Source organism: Canis aureus, chromosome 4, assembly GCF_053574225.1.
Source record: "Canis aureus isolate CA01 chromosome 4, VMU_Caureus_v.1.0, whole genome shotgun sequence".
Lineage (NCBI taxonomy): Eukaryota > Metazoa > Chordata > Mammalia > Carnivora > Canidae > Canis > Canis aureus.
In genome coordinates this window covers 6,352,823-6,370,386 of record NC_135614.1, presented here as the reverse complement: position 1 = coordinate 6,370,386, position 17,564 = coordinate 6,352,823, and the positions used below count along the sequence as shown (strand labels likewise).

At 42.1% G+C, this 17,564-nt stretch overlaps 1 long non-coding RNA gene across 1 annotated transcript in view; it reads right to left on the bottom strand.

Annotated features, from left to right (window-relative positions):
• Positions 1-4,186: 4,186 nt before the first annotated feature.
• LOC144312103 (uncharacterized) overlaps positions 4,187-17,564 on the bottom strand; it is a 28,651-nt gene continuing 15,273 nt past the window's right edge. The window contains exon 3 of the long non-coding RNA XR_013377539.1: positions 4,187-5,931. This is a non-coding gene — a long non-coding RNA (uncharacterized LOC144312103). The remainder of the gene's footprint in view (positions 5,932-17,564) is intronic.

Here is a 17,564-nt window from a genome sequence, read left to right as displayed (position 1 = left end):
CCCCAGGAGGAGCATGGGGCCTACCTGGGTTGGCTGTCTGACCCATGAAAGGTGATTTCACCTCTCAGCCAGCTTCTTCACCCACAACATAGGAGAACAATGCTGCCTCCCTCTTGCAATGGTCGCAAAGATCAGATGAAGGGTTGGCTCCCTTTCTCGTTCTCTTTGAGAGGGGCTGGGGAACATGAAAGCCTAGGAGACCTCTAGGACTAAATCTGACAGCCCTGCTCCTCGGGGGCAGGGGCAGGGGCCCCTACAGACCCTCAGGACCCCAGGAGGTGATCCCTCTCCATAGTCTTGGGCTCCCACCCCACCCCCATCGATGAGCATCCATCCACATGGTTCAATGCAGCCACTCTGCCCTGTGGTCTTGGGATGGTGCTGCAACCCCTGGGCCCGCCCTGGCCCCTCTGCAGCCTCCTGTGCAAACACACAGTGCTCAGGTGCAACCCCAGGGATGTCCCAGCTCACACCCTCCACATCCATGGGGTGGAGGCCCACAAAGGAGTGACCCAGGGCCTGCAGCAGCCTGCTTACCCCACGCCCCCACAATGTGCCTCTGTTTAATCAGGTTCCACTGCCAGGGCTCCATCATAGGCTGAGAGCTTCCAGCGTCACCTGTCCTCAGAGTTAAGATGTTTACAACAGCAAGGTCAGGGGCTACGGGCATCCCAGCTCACCTGCTCTTATTTGGGGTGACTTTCACATCATCAGGGGACAAGTTTCCGGGATGATGACACATGCTGTGTTTGGCTTCTCTGGATGCCTAACCATCGGGTGTTGGATTTGGTTGGATTTTTGTTCCCTCACGAAGGTCTATACAACATACCAAAAGCCAGCCATCACTGGGATGAAGAGTTGGCTTGAGGAGGTCTAGCCTGGCTCATCAGCTTAGCTGGGAATTTTCCCTCAGTGTCTGGCCTACCAAGCAACTCTAGTGTCCCCTGCAGCTGCCTTGGGGAGTCAGGCCCCCAAACCCTAGGAAACGTGGGTTCTGCTCCTCAGCTGTCATAGGACCAACAGGTTTATAGAAAGGACCCTGACTCAGTCTCCCAGCTGGGCTTGCATGGACCATTCCTACCAACAGTAAAGTTGGTCAGACCAAGTTCCCCCACACAGACTGTGGGGTCTTCCTACGGGCACATTAGCCTTTCCAATATCACTAACAGTGGGATACCATTCCAAAAACCCAGAAAGGAATATGAGAGGAAGGAAAAAAAAAAAAAGTGGTCGGATCGCAATGGCTGGTTTATATGCCTCAATCTTTCTAGAAATCTCTATGCAATTGGAGGGAAGGGGTTCCATCTTCCTCACTGTTGTACCCCAACATCTTAGCACAGCCTGGGGAAAAGAGCCCAAGCCTTTAGAGGGCCTACTAGCCTATATGACTGCGCTGCAGAAAAATGCCCTTGTGCAAAGAAAAAGGTGCCCCTCTTTTCAGGCGGAGGCAGCCCTCTAGCACATCCAGCAGGAAATCACAATCAGGATTTCAGTGCTCATTCACATTCCACCTCCCATACTTCACACCCTTGGCTGAGCCAAGAACCTTTATTCAATGCACAAACTGCACATGTGTACATGGCATCCCTGAACATCGAGAGTGTTCAGAACAGGTCATTAAGTTGAATCCATGCAGTAAAGAGACATACTGTGGCTTCCCAAACCATTTGGCTTATAAATGCCAAATAAGTAGCCTATTTCAATATGAGTTTTCACTGACTGGACTTTAAAGAGTGAATCAAGCATTCTGGAACCCCCAACCCCAGACCAAATAGCCGGACCACTGTCATTGCTTCCTAGAGATCCTGAGACTCCTGCCCACCCAGCTTTAGCCAGAAGCTCCAACAATAGCCCTCCCCCAGCACACTTGAGGGCAGGAAAGAGCAGAAGTGCTCCCTCAGGGGAGCTCTCGGGGGAGCCCTCTTGCTGCTCCTGCCCCCTCCCCAGCCTCACTAAGGCTCCCACCTGAAGGAGCCCCCTCAGCCAGCACAGGGGCAGAGCTCTCCATCCATCTGCGTTCTTGCTCACAGGTAGCTACCGCAGAGCCTCAGTCATGTGACTATTTGCTTAGGTCACTTTGCATGTTAGCCCATCACCCCTCTCCACAAGGCTCAGGAAGTGTGTGAGGGTGTGCTGGCCAGGACGGCTGTCACCGGTGAGACTTAGGACTGGTCAGCCCACCGGTGAGGCTGCTCCTCCCGGCAGCCCCAGGGGGGTACTCTCACTGGGGAGGACTGTCCCGCAGCTACAGGTAACCCCTAACCATGCAGCCCCGAGGAAGAAGGGACTCCTCTCCTCCGGAGCCACCAGAAGGCAGGGGCCACTGTACACCCAACTGCATTCCTTCAGCACTGCCCTAGCTCTGCGCAGAAGAGAACATGCCTGTGACATGCGGGGCACTATTCCTGTGCATTCGGGATCCAGGAATGAAACACCAGCTCCCAATATCCGCCTTTTCAGAGCTTGCACTCCCAGTCGCCTTGCTCTGTCTGGCCATGGGTGCCCAGAGCGTGCCAGACCAGCATGCTCTCTCCTGATTCTCCAGTTCACATTCTGCCTGACATTTATTATTCGGGATACACAGAGGTGGAGTCCAGCCTGGGAGATGATGACCCCCAATGAGAAGCCACTCCCACCGCACAGCACTAACCCCTCCAGATGTGGTTTTTCTTCTCTTAGCTTCCTCCACAACTCAGTCATCTTGATTTTCTCTTTTTTATTCCCCTGTTCTGTTTCCTCATTTTCTTTCTCCCATCCTCTGGAATCCCCTGCATACTCTTAAGGCTCCAGAAAGCATGGGAAAGAAGCTCCTGACCCTGGCAAAGCATGTCCATGTCTGAGACAGTTTCCAAGGGCAAGGGAGTTTGGGAGATGCCCTCTCGCTGCAGCCAGGTGCCCAGCAGAAGGCCCCGTTGGCACCATCCATGGGCGTATCCCACAGCTCCAAAGAAAAAGAGCTGGGACATGGCCCCCCAGACCTGGCTGACCCACCCGAAGAGCAAACCCTAATGAGAAAGGATGCCCATTGTGCATCAGCACCTTCCACCATGCTTTCTCCAAAGCAGCCCAGAGGCTGTGACAATCAATGGCCGTCCCCTAGGAGCACTCCAACTCTCACCCCACTGTCAGGAACTCAGGACCCAGGAGGATACAGCGCCCCTAGAGGACAGGCCTTCTGGATCCCATTGATGAAGAATGAAGATGTTCACCCCTGGATTCAAAGCCAATAAGAATTAACAGTAGTGTCAGAACATTAGCCTCTCAGGGCAGACATTCTAAGCAATTTCCCCAAAGTATGCTGCTGACCACTTGAGACTATCCCACACTAAGTATATGTTTGTGTAAGCTGAGTTACAATCTTAGAAAAAGAAATCTGTTTTGGACAATGGCGAATGAAAAGTGCATGGTTTGCAAGGAGCAAAGTAACCATAGAGGGAAGAATGAGCCAGGGCATCTCCCACACACCCAGTGAGTGCAGACCAGCACTCACAGGCCAGGCTGAGCGAGGCCCACACAGCCCACCTGCAGATTTGTAAAGGTCTCTCAAAAGTGACCCAGGGGGTTGAATCATTTTTAAAAGCCAACAGCATTTGTGTCCATTTTTTAGTTTTTCAAGTCAACAAATTCATTATTTTATACTTCCCTCTTTGAGACAAATCTATTAAGCGACAGATGAATCTGCTTTTGCCTCAACCCTTCACTCCCACTGGCCCTCAGCTGATTTAACCATGTGCCATCTCTAATTGCTTTTGTTCCTTGTCATATATTGTTTATTTTCTACCCACAGTGGAGCACTACCAGTAGACAAGAAGCATGACAAACACTGATGATGAATTACAAGGAGCATATTAGCAAACAGCACAAAATGGTAATAATTTTGCAAATTTATCTCCTGATTATTTTCACCAAATCCAGATTTCTAGTACTTCAAAAATAAAAGTTGAAAAGAAAGTGTACCTGGGTGGCTTAGTCAGTTAAGCGACTGCCTTCAGCTTGGATCCAAGCCCCATGTCGGGCTCTCTGCTTAACAACGAGCCTGCTTCTCCCTCTCTCTCTGTGTTCTCTCTCTCTCTCAAATAAATAAATAAAATTTTAAAGAAAAAATTATATATATATAATTAGAAAAAATTATATACATACACATATATAATTATACCCAATTTGGTGGGTTTTGTTTTTAGAGAGGGAGGGGGAGGGGGAGGGCCAGAGAGAGAGAATCCCAAGCAGCCTCACACCCAGCGGGGAACCCAATGTGGAACTTGACTCCACAATCTCAAGACCATGACCTGAGCCAAAACCAAGAGTCAGATGCCCAACCAACTGAGCCACCCAGGTGCCCCTGGCTTTTTATTTATTGGTGAGGGGGAAAAAATAATATTTCAGAACAGCTTAAGTCTTGTGTCTTATCTTGTCAGTTAGAAATAAAATTTCAAAAATTAGAAATATATACCAGTTTATTTTTTTTTATGATTTTATTTATTTATTCATGAGAGACAGAGAGAGAGAGAGGCAGAGGCAGAGACACAGGCAGAGGGAGAAGCAGGCTCCATGCAGGGAGCCCGACGTGGGACTCGATCCCAGGACTCCAGGATCACGCCCTGAGCCGAAGGCAGATGCTCAACCACTGAGCCACCCAGGGGTCCTTATATACCAATTTAAGTGCAAAATTAAGCATTGCCTATTTCCTGTTATAATGTTGTAAAATATATCATATATCATATATATAGAGAGAGGAACTAAAATCAAATCATAACATACCTTTTCCTATTCACTGTAATTCACATTTTTTCTCACATAAACAACTGGTATATGCCACAAAGTGAAAAAAGGACACATATCATGAGTATCATTTTAAAGATTACATAAAAATAAACTTTCAATGCAAAAACTATGAATACACTAACCTATAAAAGATATTTTATTCCAAATCACTTCCTTATCAAATACTACTCAAAAGGAAAAAAACATGTTTCCACTCACAGAAAGTTTTAAGAGATTGTCTATGAGTCAGAATATGGGCGAAAACTCTCATCAGGATCTCTTAGATCCAATTTTAATTTTTAAGTTTCTTTTTTGAGCTGTTGCATCTATTAGTAAGGATTGATATTGCTTGACTTTTTTTCTTTATTAGAGGTCTTCCAAAGAAAAAAAAAGTAATTTTTTTCTTAAAAGAATACGATTCATTCTATCTCCCAATTACTCCCTATGCATCCATTGGACCATTTTATACATCTAAGTTACATTTTGTGACCTTTGGGTTCTTAATTTTCCTATATTTTGAAACATGTTTGCTATTTCATCAATATTCTTCTGAACAAGAAGAATACAGTGACCTGGATTAGCAGGATGATGTAACAGTGAGATAAATCACCACAACTGCATCCTTCTTAACTGTCCTGACCAATTGGCAAATGTACAGCATCATCTTCAAGAGCGTATAAAGGAACACCAGAGATACCATCTTTGTAGCTTGCATTGAACACTGTTGAAAATTCAGGATTTTTTGCTTTCTGTCGATAATGGCAAAGAGGAAAAAAAAAAGGAAAGCTGTTCACAATTCTTAGATGAATCAGAAGATGAAAGCAAAGACAGTAGGCTCTAGACTCTAATGACAATGATGACATTGATCATAAACGCGACATCTCAGGCCGTAAGTCTTCAGAGAACAAGATGTTCAACAAAATGTTCTCAAACTCAAAAGCTGATGGGTAAATAATATATTGCCATGGACCAAAAGAATGTGTAGTGTTCTTGTTCAGCCAGTCATCTCCCCAGGAAGACTTCATCTTGCAATATTTTATCCCAAGATCTTGGACCATTTTGTTTGCTCACAGGGTATTGGCAGTGTGCTTTCATCTTCTATGACATCTGTGACCTGGGAATACACTTGAGGGGATAAATGTTGAAGGCAGGTTGTACAAACAGAGGTGACTAAAAGGGAAAAGAGAAACTTGTTAAGATTGATCATCTTAAACCGAAAAAAAAAAAATTCCTCACAATTCTGAAGTGAAGAAGATGGCCATCTCTTTATCATAATTACATGCTGTCAAAGGCTTCAAATTTTTTTCTCCTATTTTGACAGTGAAAATGCAAGAAGGAGAAGCAGAAGCAATGATAAGCTAGAACCTGTTAGAGATTATGTATGAAGCCTGAGTCAAAACTTACAAGACAGATGGTCCAGAGAGCGTCATGCATGACAGCCTATGGGCAGTTGGTTCCATTCAAAGGTGTTCCTCCCTTCCAGTGTTTACATATTCAAAATCAGGAAAATATGGAGCAAAAATTGGACATTTTATGTTCAATTCTCATTTCTAAATTTTTAGCAGGGTCATTTTTCACTCTCCTTTCACTCTTTTACAAATTATTTGTACAATGACTAGAAAAAGAATAATTTTTAAAGATTTTGTTGGATACAGATGGTAAGCAGGATATTTTTCCCGGTATGCTGAGGGCTGTGCAGACCATGCATCTCATGGTCTGATGTACTGGAGAAATGACAGATGAAACAGAGTCAAGTGAGTTTTTAACTGCAGGACTTCTCTGGACCTTTAACATGTAAGATCCAAAATTGGTCTGACCACAAAATTCCTTGGGGGAGGGGCCAGAATATTTCCATGGGACTAGTAGTCTATAGAAGAGAATTAAAAAAAAAAATCTTCCCTAAACTGGTGAAGCCACTCTGAAAAACAGTATGGAGGTTCTTCAAAAAGCTAAAAATAGAACTCCCTACAACCCAGCAATTGCACTACTAGGTATTTATCCAAAGGATACAAACATAGCAATTTGAAGGGGCACATGCACCCCAACGTTTATAGCAGCAGTGTCCCCAATAGCCAAACTATGGAAAGAGCCCAGATGTTCATCAACAGAAGAATGGATAAAGAAGCTGTGGTGTATATACACAATGGAATATTACTCAGCCATCAGAAAGAATGAAGTCTTGCCATTTGCAATGACATAGATGGAACTAAGCAAAACAAGTCAGTTAGAGAAAAACAATTATCATATGATTTCACTCATGTGTGGAATTTCAGAAACAAAACAGGGGAAAGAACATAGGGGAAGGGAAGGAAAAATAAAATAAGATAAAAACAGAGAAGGAAGCAAACCATAAGAGACTCTTAACTCTAGGAAACAAACTGAGGTTTGCTGAAGGGGGAGGAAGAAGGGGATGGGGTAATTGGGTGATGGGCATTAAGGAGGGCACTTGATGTAATGAGCACTGGGTGTTATATGCAACTGATGAATCACTAAATTCTACCCCTGAAACCAATAATACACTATAGGTTACCTAAATTGAATTTAAACTAAATTAAAAAAAAAAAAGAAAAACTGCCCTAGAAGATGAAAGAACAGTAAACCAAACCATATTATTAGTTAGCTAAAGTTAAATTTATGGAGGCTTTCCTTCTTTCTTAGGGAAAAATTAAAGTGTCAGGAGCCTAGCTCCATGAGAGAAGCCCTATAAGAGGGCTGTGGCAAGACAAAAGGGAATGAGCTAGGAGCCCTAAGGATGTTTGAGACAGCCCTATCAAAAAGGGGACATGTGAACAGAGCTTTCCATACTTTCAAAGAGAGCCAAAGAGGAATTACTTTATTAGCTTTATTTTTTAAAGGAGAAGCAAGATTATTCTAGATACAGGGAATATAATCAGACCCTTGGTACTTAAAGGGTTTAACAAAAAAGCCCTCTGACCCCTATAGAATTCCTGAAAGGGTCCGGGAAGGGGACTGGGGGTACAGAAGAAAGGAAAGCAGTGCTTCCAGATCTTCAAGGAGGAGGGTGTATCTTTTTTAAAATATTTTTTGACACAGAATCCAGGGCTTCTACCACCTGGATGTTGCTGATGTGAGTTGAACAAACCCCCTCTGAGATTGGGATGCCTCCTGGCAAGAGTCCTGGAGCAGGAGCTGCAGCCCTCACCATTGGGTTTGAACTCAACTTCTCCTACCCCCGACCCAGACCAGCCATGAGCTCCTTCCATCAGCCAGCAGCAGCCCATGCACACACTCTGCCCTACCTTAAGAAACAGAACAGTTCCCCTGAGCTGACCAACGCCAATACCACCACTCATCCTCTGAATCTTACCCCTATCTCCTCAAGGACACTTCTGCCATTACACTTTTTCTCCTTGATCCCACATCCCCTCCAGCAACTGACCCATTCCTACACTTCCTTTCAGAGAGGAACTTCTCCAAAGAGTCGTACAAACTTGCCACCGCTACCTCCTCACACTCCCATCCTCTCTTCCAACCAAGCCCTTGCTCCACCTCTTTCCTGAAATAGGCCCCCAAAGACCTATGTGAAGCCCATAGTAATGCTCTCTCCCCTCTAGAAATCCTTTCTTAGATGACTTCTACAATCTCACCTATGTCTGGTATTTTCCCTACCCCATTCCCTGTGCTTTTCCAGAACCCTCTGTCTCTCCCAGAACTCTAAATAGTATTTGAATGCTCCAAAGTTTGAACATCAGCTCTTCTCTCTTCCATATGTACCACCTCATCTAGTCCCAAGACTTTGAACATCACCTATATGCTGATGACTGTCAGATTCTATCCCTGTACCAATTTCTCCCTAAATCCCTAGACTGATAAAGTCCAGTTGGCTAGTTCAGCATCTGTACTTAGACATCTCAAACTTTGCATGACCAAAGCATAAGTCTCAATCCCCACTCAGTTCCCCAAGCCTCCCCACCTCAATAAATCATACCAGTTATGCAGGCCACACACCTAAGAGTACCCATTAACTCTTCTTTCTCATTGTCCAGCCCTCCCCTACATGCAACCCAAGAAGCCCATAGGGCCTTCCTAGTATATCCTGAACCTGAAATCTCCTCATCTTTTACCCTGACACTACCCTTGTCCAAACTCCATCATCTCTCACCTGGATGGAAACAACAGCCAGTCCAAATGGGCCTCACTGTTGCCATTGACCTCAGACTCCTAGAACTCATCTCTAGACAGCTGTCAGACTGATGATCTTCTACAGCACTAATTAGATCACATCACTCTTGTATTACTTTCTTGTGGCTGAAAAAAAAAATTAACTGGAGGGCTTAAAACAATAGAAATTTATTCTCCCATAGTTTAGGAGGCCAGAAGTCCAAAACCAAGATGTCAACTGAGTTGGTTCATCTAGAAGCGCTGAAGGAGAAACCAACCCATGCCTCTCTCCTAGCTCTCTAGCAATCCCCCAAATTTTTGGCTTATAGACACATTATTCCAATTTCTGCATTCATCTCCACATCGCCTTTTCTGAGCATCCCCCTGTGTGCCCTCACAAGGACACTCTTCATGGGACTTAGGGCCCACCTTAATCCAAGATGATCTCATCTTCATCCTTACCTTAACTACATATTCCAAGACCCTATTTTCAAATAAGGTCACATTCTGAGGTTCTTAGTGAACATGAATTTTGGAGAGCATCACTCAGTGTAAGACAATTTCTCTGCTTAACACCTTGGGGACTGCCTGTTCTAACCAGAATAAAATCCAAACACCCATAAGCCAGGATCTAGTACCTGTATAGCCCCTTGACCTTATGTCCCTCCTCTGTCCATCCATCTACCACATTCCTTCTCTCCTTCCATTAAACATACCAAGTTATTCCTCCCTCCAGGTCTTTGCTCTTGCTGCCCTTCCTCTTGAAACACCACTTCTCCCAGACTTCTGCACAGTTGCCTCTTCATTGTTTAGAACTTAACAAAAATGTCATATCAAGAGACCCTTTCTGGGGTACCAGATGGCCCAGTCAGTTAAGCATCTGACTCTTGGTTTTGGCTCAGGTCATGATCTCAGGGTCCTGGGATGGAGCCTCACATCAGGCTCCACAGTCAGCAAGAAGTCTGTTGGCTATTCTCTCTCTCTCCCTCTCCCTTTGCCCCTCTCCCCACATGTTCTCTATCTCTCTCTCTCTCTCTCTCTCTCTCTCTAGTAAATAAATAATTCTTTAAAAAGAGAGAGAGAGAGAGAGAGAGATCCTTTCTGATCATTCTAACTAAAGCAACCAATACTCCCCACCTGGCCATCAGATCATTACTCTGCTTTATCTTCTTTATAGCACTTACCAGCACAGACATAACTTGTTTTATTGCACTTTGCTTTATTGTGCTTTGCAGATACTGCTTTTTTATTACTAACTGAAGGTCTGTGGCCACTCTGCATCAAGCAAGTCTTTTGGCACCATTTTTTCCAGCAGTACTTTCCCACTTTGTGTTTCTGCATCATATTTTGGCAATTCTAGAAACATTTCAAATTTTTTCTTTATTGCTATGTTTGTTATAGTGATCAGTAATTACAACTCACTGAAAACTCAGGTGATGGTTAGCATTTTTAGCAATAAAGTATTTTTTAATAAAGGTATATATATTTTTAGAACTAATGCTATTGCACTCTTAATAGACTACAGTGTAATGTAAACATAACTTTTGTATGTACTGGGAAACCAAAAACTTCATTTGATCGTCTTGATTATGATATTCACTTTATTGCAGAGATCTGGACTCAAAGGTTTGCCTGTCTGTGACATCATTGTGTCTGTTGATGAACTTATCATCACCCCCATGAGAAAATACTACACCCATGAGAAAATAAGCTCCTTAAGCACAGAGACTGTCATGTTGGCTTAGAGCAGTGTTCAGCACATAGTAAGTGCTTGTGTTAGAAACTGCAGATTGGCTTACTCAGTGCCCATGGCATCGGGATTGCAAAATCCATCACCACGGGAAGTTGCCTGCCTATAATACAGAAACTATAAAGCTAAAAATCACATTCCTCAGACTCCCCTGGAGCTAAAGTCCCAATTGTAATTTAAATTCCTCAAGTAACAGGAAGCCATACAAGACTTGAATTTGAAACTGGGTTCAGTGGGGAGAGAAGTGTGGCATAAGGCATCCACTTTGGAGGCACAGATTATAGTGGCTATAGGGCAGCCACTGAGCAGCTGAGCAGCCAGCTACCTGGTGATGGCAAGAATAGCATCTCCTAATGGACTCAACCCTGAAAGCTCGGCCTAGAGTCTCCTCAGCCCTTCTGCTAGCCTTTGAATGCCTTACAAAGAATTTCTTTCTGCTTATGCTAACTAGGGTGGCTCCTATGCACTGCAGCTGAACACTGATCAAAGTGTTGTTTGGTAATTATTTGCAGACTTACTATGACATGGCATTTGGAGCACCCCAGGCATGGGTTTGCTGGATGGGGGCTTCTAGCCTAGAAAGGATATTGCAGTGATTGCCTCTGCCTCGTCATCACTGGCTGCTCTGGGTTCCTGGGGCAACTGTAACAAATCACCACACACTTGTTAGCATAAAACCATTAAAGTTACTCTCTCACTGTTCTGGAGTCCAAAAGTCCAAAATCAGTAATGCTGGGCCAAAGTCAAGGTGTAAACAGGATCCTGCCTCCTGGGGAGGCTCTAGGGGAATATTTGTTCCTCCTCTCTTCCAGTTTCTGTTGGCTGTTGGCATTGGTTTATAGCTACAACGCTCCAACTTTTGCCTCCAATTTTACATTGCCTTCATGTGTGTGTGTGTGTGTGTGTGTGTGTGTGTGTGTGAAAGGTCCCTCTATGTTTCTTTTATAAGAACACCAGCAATGGCATTTAGGGATCACCTTGATAATCCAGACTCTCTCCATCTGAAAGATCCTTAACCTAATCATATCTGCAAAGTACTTTTTTCAAGATAAGGTAACATTTACAGGTTACAGGATTAGGGCCTGATATCTTGATATCTTTAGGGCCATTATTCAGCCTGTTAGACTGCCCATGACCAGAAAACTTTGTTCTAAGGAACTTCCCAGTTATTCTATGGCAATTCCACCATGTGTGCTCATACCTCACCTCACCTTCATTTATCCTTTCCTTAAAGGACTTGCCTAATGATGAAGAGTGGGGAAGGCAGAAAGGAGCTAAGATACTGCGGCTGCCAGACACTATCAGCCAAGGGAACTAAGAGGTGGGTGAGCCAAGCTCTGACCAGGTGGTCTGCACTCAGCTGAGAGCAGAAAATGAATAACCAAATTGCTAGGGCTTCAGCCAAACGTATTCAGCTGTATATGATAGGCCAGGAGGGAGATGAGTGCTTGGCATGTCCACCCCGGCAGACAGGTGTATTGCGCCTGATGAACTCTTGGAAAAGGGCCACTTCCCAGCTGAGGGATGGTTTTCCAAAGCCAGCTTCACCCACCTTTAAGGAGGAGGAAAGAAGGTCAAAAGAGACACGAGACTAGGGGAATATGAACAGATGGCTGCCTGGACCCAATAGGCTATTTGACAAAGATCAGGACAAGTGAAGAGTTGAAGCAATTATCTGGATAAATTAAACAAGAATAAAAAGAGGTGATGGGATTTGCGAACCTTTCCAGCCAACGCCAGTTATCTATACCATTCAACCCACTAGACAATAATCCAAACTTCCCTTGTGAAGGCAACAACAGATGGAGGCTATGGTGGCTCTAAAAGGCCTGATTGCATCACCTATCTTAGCAGCTATGTGACATTAAATCAAGCCATTAAATTAGATAGAAATAAAAATATCAAAGTAGTGACTGCATATCCTCAAGTAATGTTTAAGTGAACAAGATAAAATGGGTTTGACTTTTTTAACTGGTGAATAAAATGCTGACATCAGCACCAGGTTGTTTGGCAAACTGTGTAGTATTAATCCATTCATTTGGTAACTATTTAATAAGTACTTGAGCCACGTGAATCAAAAATGAACCTTACTGCTAAGGAGTAAGTAAAAGAAATGGAATATATTCGTAAATAACTCATCTAATCTGTTCAATAACCTGTGAATTAGTCACTCTTATTCCCATTTTTATGGGTGAGAAAAATTTGTGACAAAAGAAGACAACAGAGCCTGGATTTGAACCATATCTCTCACTGCTGAAATCCAGACTTTTTTCACATTACTTGATGATTTCTTGAAGGAGGGAGCATTGAACTGGTCCTACGAAACTATATGGGATGTGAACAAGTTGAGGTGAAGGGAAGAGCACTTAATGTAGAGGGAAAAGTGGACATAGGGATGTAGTACACAAATGATGAACAGGGAATTAGAAGGAAGAGGAAGTTTACAGTTAGAAATTATGAGCTCAATTTTTTAAAGATGTATTTATTTTAGAGAGAGAGAGTGCAAATGGGAGGGGTGTGGGGACTGCAGAGGGAGAGAGAGAATCTCAAGCAGATTCCACACTGAACACAGAGCCCAACTCAAGGCTCAGTCGCACAACCCTGAGATTATAACCTGAGCTGAAATCAAGAGTCAGACGCTTAACTGACTAAGCCACCCAGGAACCCCATATGAGCTCAATGAAAACAAAAAATTTGGTGGGACCTCTAGAACATTCAGATAGAAGACGTTGACAGTCATTCAGAAATGCAAAAGTGAAAGCCTGCAGAGAAGCTTGGGCCACATATTTAGATCTGGGTGTCCTTGTACAAAAAGGTGTGTATAAATTTATGAAGGCCGAGTCTATAATGAGAAGAAGTGAGAAGAGGAACGAAATGAAGAGGGCCAAGAACCTTCAGGAAATTCTACCTTTGGGAAGTAGAAAAAAAGAATGAAGGGTGAAATGGAAATGACTAGTCAGCAGAGCTCAGATAGTCAAGAATCCCAGAACCTGCAGGAGGAGAGAATTTAAAAGAAAGAGGTGGAAACCATGACAAATTCTGCAAAAAGATCAAGAAGAATTTGGACCAAGAAAAGGTCACAGGGTAGGTAGCCGGGATGTTTTGGTGACCTTTAAATAAGAATGTATGTTTCAGAAACAGCAAGAATAGATTACCCTTTTTAAAACTCTGACACTAAAAGGGAGGAGAGGGAAATAGTAGGAGCAAGAGAGAGAAAACCTTTATAGAAAAAAAAATTACATGCTGGACTGCATAATTTCCTCTTCCATCTCTTCTTTTTTCCATCCCTCCTCCACTATTCTCCACTGATTTGTAAATTTATTCCGGCCAAATGAATCAATCAAGATGGGAACACTAATTTGAGCAGACTTGTCAACATTATTCTGGAAAAAAAAGGAACTGAGACACTGTTCTAGCAAAAACTGTCATCAAAAATAGCACCACATGGTCTGGTGATTGGCTAGAACTGCAGAGTTTAGGTTTAGGTTTAGCATGGCTTTATTTTTTGTGTATAGAGGATAGTTGCACTGGAAGGTCCAGTGTGAAGGGAGAGACTGAAGATGCTTTATGATTCTAGACAAGTATGGAGAGAAAGAAGACCAAGTCACACAAGTAAGGGCTTGCTTTAGAAAGAAGAAGAGATATTTTTTCCCCCTGAGGTGTGAAAGAAAAAAAAGAAAAAGAAAAAAGTCTGACAATGAGGAGAAATTAGAGGAGCACCATGGGAGACTAGGTAATTTGCCTCAATCTTCCCAGTGAGGACAAACATACAAGTTACATAAAATGTAAAAATCATCTGTCTGGAGGCATCAGATAGTTGACACAAGAGTGAGTGAAGAATTACCAAGCTAGGAACTGGAAGAAATGGAGGTCCAGAAGTTAGATCCAACGCCAGAAGCTTCTCTTCCTCTGGACTGTTAGCCAACTCCAGACTAGGCAGCAGAGAGGCTAAGGGCCTGAATAGCCCTTCTGACAGTATCATACAGCTAAAGAATCAGGAATTGGAGTCCAGAGTTTGCCTAGTTGGATGTCCCAGGAAAATCCTTATCTTTAGGATAGGACACTGAAGGATTGTACCATAGGAGAAAATATTAACCAGAAATAGCTAGGCCTTTGCAGATAATGTAGCTCACTTTCAAATCATTTTCAGTTCTTAAAATTGGGTTAAATTAATCCAAGGTGCTAGTGCTCCCAGGCTCCTGAAAAAGTAAAGTAAATCCTCCCTAGAGGAAGGTATCATCATAGGCCTCAAATCATTTCCACAGTTAGTTTTGCAAATACATCTGCTATAAAAAGCAAAAATAACTATTTAAGAAGCAAAAATAACAAGAATAAAAATCAGCAGAACAGTGAACAATAGAAATAAACTCAAAGGGTCTCCAGAGGGCAGCCTGGGTGGATCAGCAGTTTAGCGCTGCCTTTGGCTCAGGGCATGATCCTGGAGACCTGGGATTGAGTCCCACGTCAGGCTCCCTGCATGGAGTCTGCTTCTCCCTCTGCCTGTGTCTCTGCCTCTGTGTGTGTGTGTGTGTGTGTGTGTGTGTGTGTGTGTCTCATGAATAAATAAAATCTTTTTTTTAAAAAAAAGGGTCTCCAGATATTCATGTTATCAGACAGACTTTAAAATAAGTCTGCTTATTATATTCAAGGAGATAAAAGACAAAATTGAGAATTTTGGAAAATAATTAGAAGTCATGAAAAGGAAATGAACAGAAACTCCAGGCCTAAAAAATATAATCTCCAAATTTAAGAAGTCGTGGATGGGTTTCATAGCATACCAGACAGAGATGAAGTGAACTGGATGTTAGATCAGAAGAATATATACAAAATGAAACATAAAGGATTAAAGGAGGGAAAAGACAAAAGAGAGGGTAAGAGAGAAATAATATGAGCAAAAAAGTACTTGAAATCCTAAAAAGAAGACAAGAGAAAATGGGGGAAAAAAGCAATGTTTGAAGAGGTAATGACTGAGATTTTTCCAAAACTAATTAAATACATAAAGCTATAGATTTAAGAAGCCCTTAAAAACCCCGACCATGAGAAATAAAGAAATTCACACCTAAATGAATTATATATAATAAAACTGTTGAAAACTAAAACAAAGAGAACATATTACAAGAAGTCAGAGAATAAGAAACAGATTACTGTCAAAGGAGCAACAATGAGATTTACAGCAGACTTCTCAATGGGAACAATGAAAACTAGTTTTAACAGGCTGCAAGTAGAGAACTGTCAACATAGAACTTTATACTCAACCAAAATATCCAAGAGCATCAACTAAAGATAGTTATAAACCAAAAGTAAGAGTATCTGTCACTCACACTAAAGGAAATATTAAAGACGGTTCTTTGGGTCCAAGAGAAATAGTCTCAGGTGGAAAGTCAGAAATGCAGGAAGGAAAGAAATGCATAGAAAATAGCAAGCATATAGGTAAATATAAATGGATAGTGGTTATATAAAATAACTTAAAAACTGTTAGATTTAAAATATGTATCACTTGAAATACATGACAATAGTATAGGGGCACCTGGGGTGGCACAGTTGGCTAAGTGACTGACTCTTGATTTCAGCTCAAGTTATGATCTCAGGGTCCTGAGGCAGAGCCAGACATTTGGCTCCCTACTCAGCAAGGGGTCTGTTTCAGGATTCTCTCTCTGCCCCTCCCCCTGCTGTTCTCTCTCTCTCTCTCTCTCTCTCTCAAATAAATAAATAAATATTTTTTAAAAAACAATAATAGGGATGCCAGGGCGGCTGAGCAGTTGAGCATCTGTCTTCGGCTCAGAGCATGATCCCAGGGTCTGAGGACTGAGTCCCGCATTGGGCTCCCTGCAAGGAGCCTGCTTCTCCCTCTGCCTGTGTTTCTGCCTCTCTCTCTCTATGTCTCTCATGAATAAATAAATAAAATATTTTAAAAGATAAAAATAAAATGAAATAAAAATAAATTAAAACCAATAATATAAAATAATTTGGGAGGGGGCAAATGGAGTAGTGTTCCAGAGTCCTTGAAACGCCTGAGAATATAAAACCATCAATTAATATTAGACCCTAACAACACAATAGTTTATGCTGTAATCCTGGGGCCAATCTCCAAAAGAATAGCACAAAAATATACAATTTCCAAAGTAATAGAGGAAGGAAATGGAATTATTAAAAAATAATCCAACAGAAGCAATAAAATGAGAGAAAGATAAAGATAGTATATAGGTGGAACAAATAGAAAGCACTTAATAGTATGGTAGATTTAATTCCAAATATATCAGAAATTACACTAAATTTAATGTTAATTAAATTGTATTAGTAAATATAAACAGACTAAAGGCACCAATTAAAAGACAAAAATTGTCAGACTAGATTAATTGTTTAATTGTATGATGTTTACAAGAGAAGTTTATTAAAACTTAAGGATGCAGAACAGATAAAAGTAAAGGGATAGAAAGATATATCCAATGTAAACATTAATCCAAAGAAAATAGGAGTACCTATTTTATTTATTTGACAAAATAGAATTTAAAGTGAAATGTATTACTAGAGATAAAGAAGTGGTAAGAATTTCAACTCTTAGTGGTAAGAATTTCAATTCTCCAGGAAGTTATAGCATTTGAAAATTACATATACCCAATGCCTCAAAATATATAAAGCAAATACCAACAAATATTCATAAATACTCTTCACAATAATAATGGGAGAATTTAACACATCTCTCTGAATATCTAACAGAACAAATAGACAAGTCAGTAAGAACAGACTATTCAAACAACACAGTCAGCAGCTATAACCTAATAGATACAAACAGAACACTGAGCTCACAACTACTAACCATACGCTTTCTTTTCAAGAACACAAGGGAGTTTCAAAAATCAACTGTATGCTGAACCATAAAGCAAATCTTAACAAATGTCAAATGACTGAATTTGTACAAAATATACAAAAT